This window comes from Carlito syrichta, unplaced genomic scaffold (assembly GCF_000164805.1).
Source record: "Carlito syrichta isolate Samal-C Ts95f unplaced genomic scaffold, Tarsius_syrichta-2.0.1 Scaffold308290, whole genome shotgun sequence".
NCBI lineage: Eukaryota > Metazoa > Chordata > Mammalia > Primates > Tarsiidae > Carlito > Carlito syrichta.
In genome coordinates, this window is record NW_007252386.1 from 432,444 (window position 1) to 439,005 (window position 6,562).

The 6,562-nt window shown below is 47.7% G+C and overlaps 1 protein-coding gene across 2 annotated transcripts in view; it reads left to right on the top strand.

Annotated features, from left to right (window-relative positions):
* The first annotated feature begins 6,338 nt into the window (after positions 1-6,338).
* Positions 6,339-6,562, top strand: part of KATNBL1 (katanin regulatory subunit B1 like 1) — a 42,793-nt gene continuing 42,569 nt past the window's right edge. For both annotated transcript variants that reach the window (XM_008065408.1, XM_021716211.1), the window contains exon 1: positions 6,339-6,484. The gene's annotated coding sequence lies outside the window, so the exon portion shown is untranslated. The remainder of the gene's footprint in view (positions 6,485-6,562) is intronic.

A 6,562-nucleotide genomic window follows, 5' to 3' on the forward strand; every position in this document is an offset into this window, starting at 1 on the left:
TCAAAAAAAAAAAAAAAAATTAGCTGGACATGGTGGTGCATGCCTGTAGTTCCAGCTACTTGGAAGGCTGAGATGGAAGGATTGCCTGAGCCCAGCAAGTCGAGGCTGCAGTGGCCGTGAGCATGCCACTGCACTCCAGCCTGGGCAACAGAATGATACTACTACTGAAAAAAGAAAAGTGTTTTAAAGGCTCTGAAAGTGCTACAGTAAAGAAATAGTTGGTTTTTTGTTTTTGTTTTTGTGTTTTTTTGAGTTGGAGTCTCACTCTGTCACCCAGACTGGAGTGCAGTGGCTGCTCCCGGCCTGCTGGGCTCCGGCGATCCTTCCGCCTCCGCCTTCTGAGTAGCCGGAATTACAGGGGCGCGCTACCACGCCCGGCTAGTTTTTGACTTACTGTAGAGATGAGGTCTCGCCAAGTTGCCCAGGCGGGTCTCGAACCCGCAGGCTCAGGCAATCCACTCACCTCAGCCTCCCAAAGCGCTGGGATTACAGGCTGAGCCACCGAGCCCAGCTAGAAATAGTTGTTTTATCCAACAATTACCAAACGTCTGTAGCCAAGGAAAACGTTTTCTTTTCCTCTTTTTCTTTTTTGAATCTATTAACGTCTTGTATAGCATTGGTGTTCTTAAGAACACAGAGCTCAGTGGCTCACGTTTATCATACCAGCACTTTGGAGGCCGAGGTGAGAGAATTGCCTGAGCCCACAAGTTCAAGACCTGCCTGGACAACTTGGCAAGACCTTACCTCTACAATAAAATCTAGAAAAATTAGCCAGGCTTGATGGCATGTGCCTGTAGTTCCAGCTACTTGGAAGGCTGAGGTGGAAGAACCCCCTGAGCCCAGCAGGTCGAGGCTGCGATGACCATGAGCGTGCCACTGCACTCCAGCCTTGGCAACAGAGTGAGACTCCGACTCAAACACACACACACACACACACACACAGAGAGAGAGAGAGAGAGAGAGAGAGAGAAAGAGAGGCGAGAGCTAAATTTAGGGAAGTAACTTAAGTCAGTTTCAGGCTCAGTTTTGTTACTGCAAGAGTACCTCTGCCTTTTTGTGTCCAGCTCCAAGAAGTGGACTCCAGTCTTGGCAATTTTCCCAGTCCTCACATCTTTTGAGGTTAGGTTCTGCTTTGATAATTGTTGCCCTGATAACTGCTTGCCCGCCTAATTTCCTTCTGGTCTGCTCACCCTGAACTCCTCTCCACTATGTCTGTTTGTTATGTAGCCCCAGTTAACACCACCCCCGCATCCCCCCACCCAACCCCACACCCCTACACCCCCCACCCCGCAATTGCATGATTGGATTTGTCTTGCATATGATTCAGATACCCTGTACTGATTACCAGGCCATCAGCACCACAATGAGTCTATCTCCCGCTGTCCCCACCATTGACACTCTCCCAACCCCCCAGCTGCATCTAATTCCAGGTCTTTTTTTGAGTTGGAGTCTCACTCTGTCACCCAGGCTGAAGTACAGTGGCACAGTCATGGCTCCCACAGCCTCAACCTGCTGGGCTCAGGCAGTCCTTCCACCTAAGCCTTACAAGTAACTGGAACCACAAGTGCATACCACCACACTCAGCTAATTTTTTGATTTTGTAGAGACGAGTTCTCACCAAGTTGCCCAGGCTGGTCTCAAGACCCTTTACTCAGGCAATCCTCTCGTCTCAGCCTCCCAAAGTGCTGGGATTATAGGCGTGAGCCACCGCACCCAGCTTAGGTCTTGTCTAAAGTAGCAGTCAACCATATTGTATTCTTCTCTGTCGTGGAAAAAAAAAAGTCATTGAACAGGTAAATTGGCTGGGGGGTGTGGGGAGTGTTTTGCAGAGAGAGACATTGTTGTTGGTGTTTTATGTAGGTTATCCCATTTCCCAACATCCCCTGAGAGGAGAGTTTTATTATTCCTGTTGTGCAGTTAAGTTAAAAATGATGTAGAAAGGGCCCCAAAGGCAGTGATCTAGGTTTCTGATAGAGATGAACCTTGCTCCAAAGCTAGTCTAACATTCTGGACCTACCACCTTCCATCTGGTGACAGTATATCCTAGTTGCAGGAATGTACTAGGGAGAGGAGGAAGATGGTCTCTTGAGGTTAAGATTTGAAAGTCTATGTATCAAATATTGTCATAGTCGTAAATATTTTTGGCTCACCTGCTTCTCAGCTGTAGAGGTGTAACAGAAAGCTGCAGATGTATCAGAAACAACTGTCTTAACAATAGGATCCCAGCTGGGTGCATTGGCTCATGCTTGTAATTCCAACACTTTGGGAGGTGGAGGCGAGAGGATTGCCTGAGCCCATGGGTTTAAGACCAGCCTGGACAACATGGCAGGAACTTGTCTCTACAATAAAAATCAAAATATTAGCTGGGCGTTGTGGTGCACACCTGTAGTTCCAGCTACTTGGAAGGCTAAGGTGGAAGGATTGTCTGAGCCCAGCATTTCGAGGCTGCAGTGACCATGAGCATGCTGCTGCACTCTAGTCTGGGTGACAGAGTGAGATTCCAACTCAAAAAAAAAAAAAGTTACACCAGTTGTCCAGGATGGTCTTGAATCCCTGGACTCAGGCAATCCTCTCGCTTCAGCCTCCCAAAGTGCTAGGATTACAGGCTTGAGCCATCGTGTCCAGTTAGTGCAACCTTTATAACCTGGGTCTGGAGAGGAACCTGAGACCCTGTGCCCTAACAAGCTCCAGAAATGAGAACACTGAGGTTCTCCTCTGGCCTTCAGGCAACAGGAGGACTTGTTTAGCTGAGCTTCTTCTATGTTAACACAGCAGATTCCCAGAGTCCCAGGACTCTGTTACTTGTCTTACCTCATATCTAGCCTCCCTTAAGGGTAAGGATCATGTAATACACTCTTTTTACTTTCTTCTTTTGGTGAGGGACCTGCATAATGCCTTTTGCAGAGTGGGTCATCAAGAAATTCTTGTTGGGCAACCCTTTCAGGTCCTCTCCCACTGTGGGAGATTTTCTGTCCTCTCAATAAATCCTGCTTAAAAAAAAAAAAAAGAAATTCTTGTTTATGATGATGTAGAAATGGCTTGAGAGAAAGTGACTTCACTTTTATGTGTTCAATTTTTATTTTCTCTAAAACAACACCCCTAAGTCATGGAAGTCACACTCAGTGAGTGTTCTTCGTGATACATCTCCGGAACTCAGGGCTCCAGCTCCCTTTATTCACCAACCCAGCTGGACTCTCCCAACAGTTCCACATGTTAACAGGTGTGGCCCTACACATAGGCATGTGCCTGCTTGTGCTTGGTACAATCTGAGAAGCTCTCAAAAGCATTACTTGTGCAAATATCCTAAAAATATTTTCCCACTGCCCTGAAGTGCTACCTCAATTTTCACCATTACTTAATTTTTTGGATTTGTTACTAGGGAGGAAAAATACATTAAGTTATAATCACCTAATGACATTTTAGCTCTGAATAGTTTATCTGACAGGTCTCCCCTTGCTCTGAGGTCCCACAGCATTTAGGGTATACAATACTATATATCACTGCAGTATATTGAGATGATCCCTTTTCCTGTTTGTCCAAGCCATTGTGGCTATTTCCAGCACCTGGCATAATGTCTGCCTGGCACATAGTGGGCCCTCAAAAATATTGTTGAGGCCGGGCTCGATGGCTCAGTCTGTAATCCCGCGCTTTGGGAGGCCAAGGTGAGTGAATTGCCTGAGCCCGCAGGTTCGAGACCCGCCTGGGCAACTTGGCGAGACCTCATCCCTACAGTAAATCAAAAAAATTATCCGGGCTTGGTAGCACGCGCCTGTAGTTCCAGCTACTTGGAAGGCTGAGGTGGAAGGATTGCCGGAGCCCAGCAGGTTGAGGCTGCGGTGGCCAGGAATGGCCACCGCACTCCGGTCTGGGCAACTGAGTGAGACTCCAACTCAAAAAAAAAAAAAAAATTGTTGAACCAAACTTAAACAGCCTGTTCTATAGGCAAAACCTGGAAAGTTCCAAAAGGAGTGCCTGAAAAAGCAAGTCAAGGGATGTAGAGACTTGCAATGAAGAAGTGTTCCATTAAATACACCGCCTGATTGGCTTCTGCAAGGGACCACCAAAGATAAACTTGCTCCTGTTACAATTTGGTTTACCTTGACCAGGGACTTATCCTTGAAGATGAGCTTATTAGCTTCACTAAGATGAAGATAATTGTCCTCGGTAATTAAAAGTACATCAGTGACAGACCCAATCCTAAGCTCATACTCTAATTTAGTACTCCCCATCCCAAAGAGACTGAATCTGCTTCCTGAGGACAAATTCTGCATCATATACATTTCTTGTGTTCTTAAAGAGTCTAGCCCAGTTTGGCATATAATAGAAACTAAAACATGATAGCTAAAATTGTATAGTACTTACCATATGCCAGATACACCTCTAAGCATTTTATATGTATTAATTCATTTAGTCCTCAGAACACTGAGAGGAAGATACTATTGTTATCATCCCCATTTTACAGATGGGGAAAACAAAGCACACAGGAGTTTTTGTGACTTGCCCAGGGTCACATAGTGCCAAAGTTCATCATTTTTTTTTCTTTTGTGTTGGAGTCTCACTCTGTCGCCTCAGCCTTCCAAGTAGCTGGAACTACAAGCGCATGCTACCACACCTGGCTTATTTTTTTATTTATTGTAGAGACCCCCAGGCTCAAACCCCCAGGCTCAGGCAATCCTCTCCCCTTGGCCTCCCAAAGTGCTGGGATTACAGGCTGAACCACCGCCCCTGGCCTAGAGTTCATCTTTTAAAATACTAAAAAATCGGCTGCTATCCCTTGTGGCCAATTAAAATGCGAGTGACAGAGACTGGGAAAAAAGGGAGTGTTTAATTTCTGAACCAGGCTATAAGGAGACAGGTCGGCATCATTGCCAAAAAACCTGCCCCCCTACAACACAAATTCATTCCAGTATTTATACCCAAAATTCATAGTCCTTTGCTCAACCCAAGCTTGAAGCCTACATGCAGTTATAGCATGATTTAAGATTTACATTGCTGGGCTCGGTGGCTCCTTTGGGAGGCTGAGGTGAGTGGATTGTCTGAGTCCGCAGGTTCGAGACCCGCCTGGGCAGCGAGACCTCATCTCTACAATAAATCAAAAAATCATCCGGGCATGGTAGCACGTTCCTGTAATTCCAGTTACTTGGAAGGCTGAGGTGGAAGGATCGCTGGAGCGCAGCAGGCGAGGCTGCGGTGGCCGGGAGCGGCCATTGCACTCTAGTCTGGGTGACCGAGTGAGACTCCAACTCAAAAAAAAAAAAAAAAAAAAAGATTTACATTAACAATTTTTGATGCATGACCACTGGCGTGACACAGAGTCTTCTGGTCATGCTGATATTTTAGATAACATTTTGGAATTTACAATTTTTTTAACAGTTTTTTTTAGAGGAAGGGGCAAACAATTGCAATATTTGGAAGAGAGGAAAAGTCAACATTTAAGATGATAGTTTTACATTGTTTTAAAACATAATTGTAACAATCTTTTATTCCCAGAGTCTGATGTCCCTGTATTCAAAGATGGAGGGGAGGTGGGCAATACCCAACTCCAAGCTTTCAGGCACACTCCTGTCAGCAGTGGACCACTCTCCTAATTATTAGGTGGCTTGGCTTGTCAGCTGTTTCTTCTTCAGCATCAGCAATGGCTTACCAGGTAAGATTGGCCAGTCAGACAAGGCCATGCTAGGAGAGGAGAATGGGGTGCAAATAAGAAAAATGTGCACTTTTGAATTTAAGTGGCTTTTACATTTAGCCCAACTCAGCTGCAAAAGAATACAACTTTTTAAGACTTTTCTAAATGACTGTTCTAATACAACCAAAATGGCCTCTTTTCAGCCTATAACACTAGGACTACAGGTGCTCCCCACTTTGCCTGGCTGATGTTTTTATTTTGGGTAGAAACGAAGTCTCGAAGTCTCGCTATGTTGCTCAGGCTGTTCTTGAACTCCTGGGCTCAAGCAATCCTCCCACCTCAGCCTCCCAAAGTGCTTGGACAACAAGCGTGAGCTACCGCGCATTTTAAATGGAGGGGAATGAATAATTCTCTCCCTGGACCAGCATTTTCATAGCAGGTGGTTCGCACCTCCTGGTACACCACTAAGGCACGGTCTCCTCTCACTGGGATGTTCCTAGAGCAGGGTCTTTCCTTGACTTTTATCCGCCCTTAGTTCGTATCGCCACTTGCCCCCCCCACCGGCGCAAGGTTGCCGTGCGTCCCTCTGACCACCAGGGGGTACTGTGGCCACACGTCCTCTTCCTCCTCCGGCGATCGCGAGCCCAGAGGGGCGGGGCCAGCGTTGGGCGGAGTCAGCGTTGGGCGGCGCCCACGAGGCGCCCCTAGCGCCAGCTATCCCGGCGGGCCGCGCGCGCGGCCGCGTTTGAATGGCCCGGAGTGGGGTCCGGCCCGGGAGCCGAGGGACGCCGTAGGCTGCCGGGCGCGGGTCGTCAGCGCCGGAGCTGTGCTGAGGCGCCGCGGCACCATGAGGCGCCGGTAAGTGACGGCCGAGCCAGTGCGAGCCCCGCGCCCGCGGCTGCCCTGCCCTGGCTTGGCTTCCGCCCGGCCGGCCGC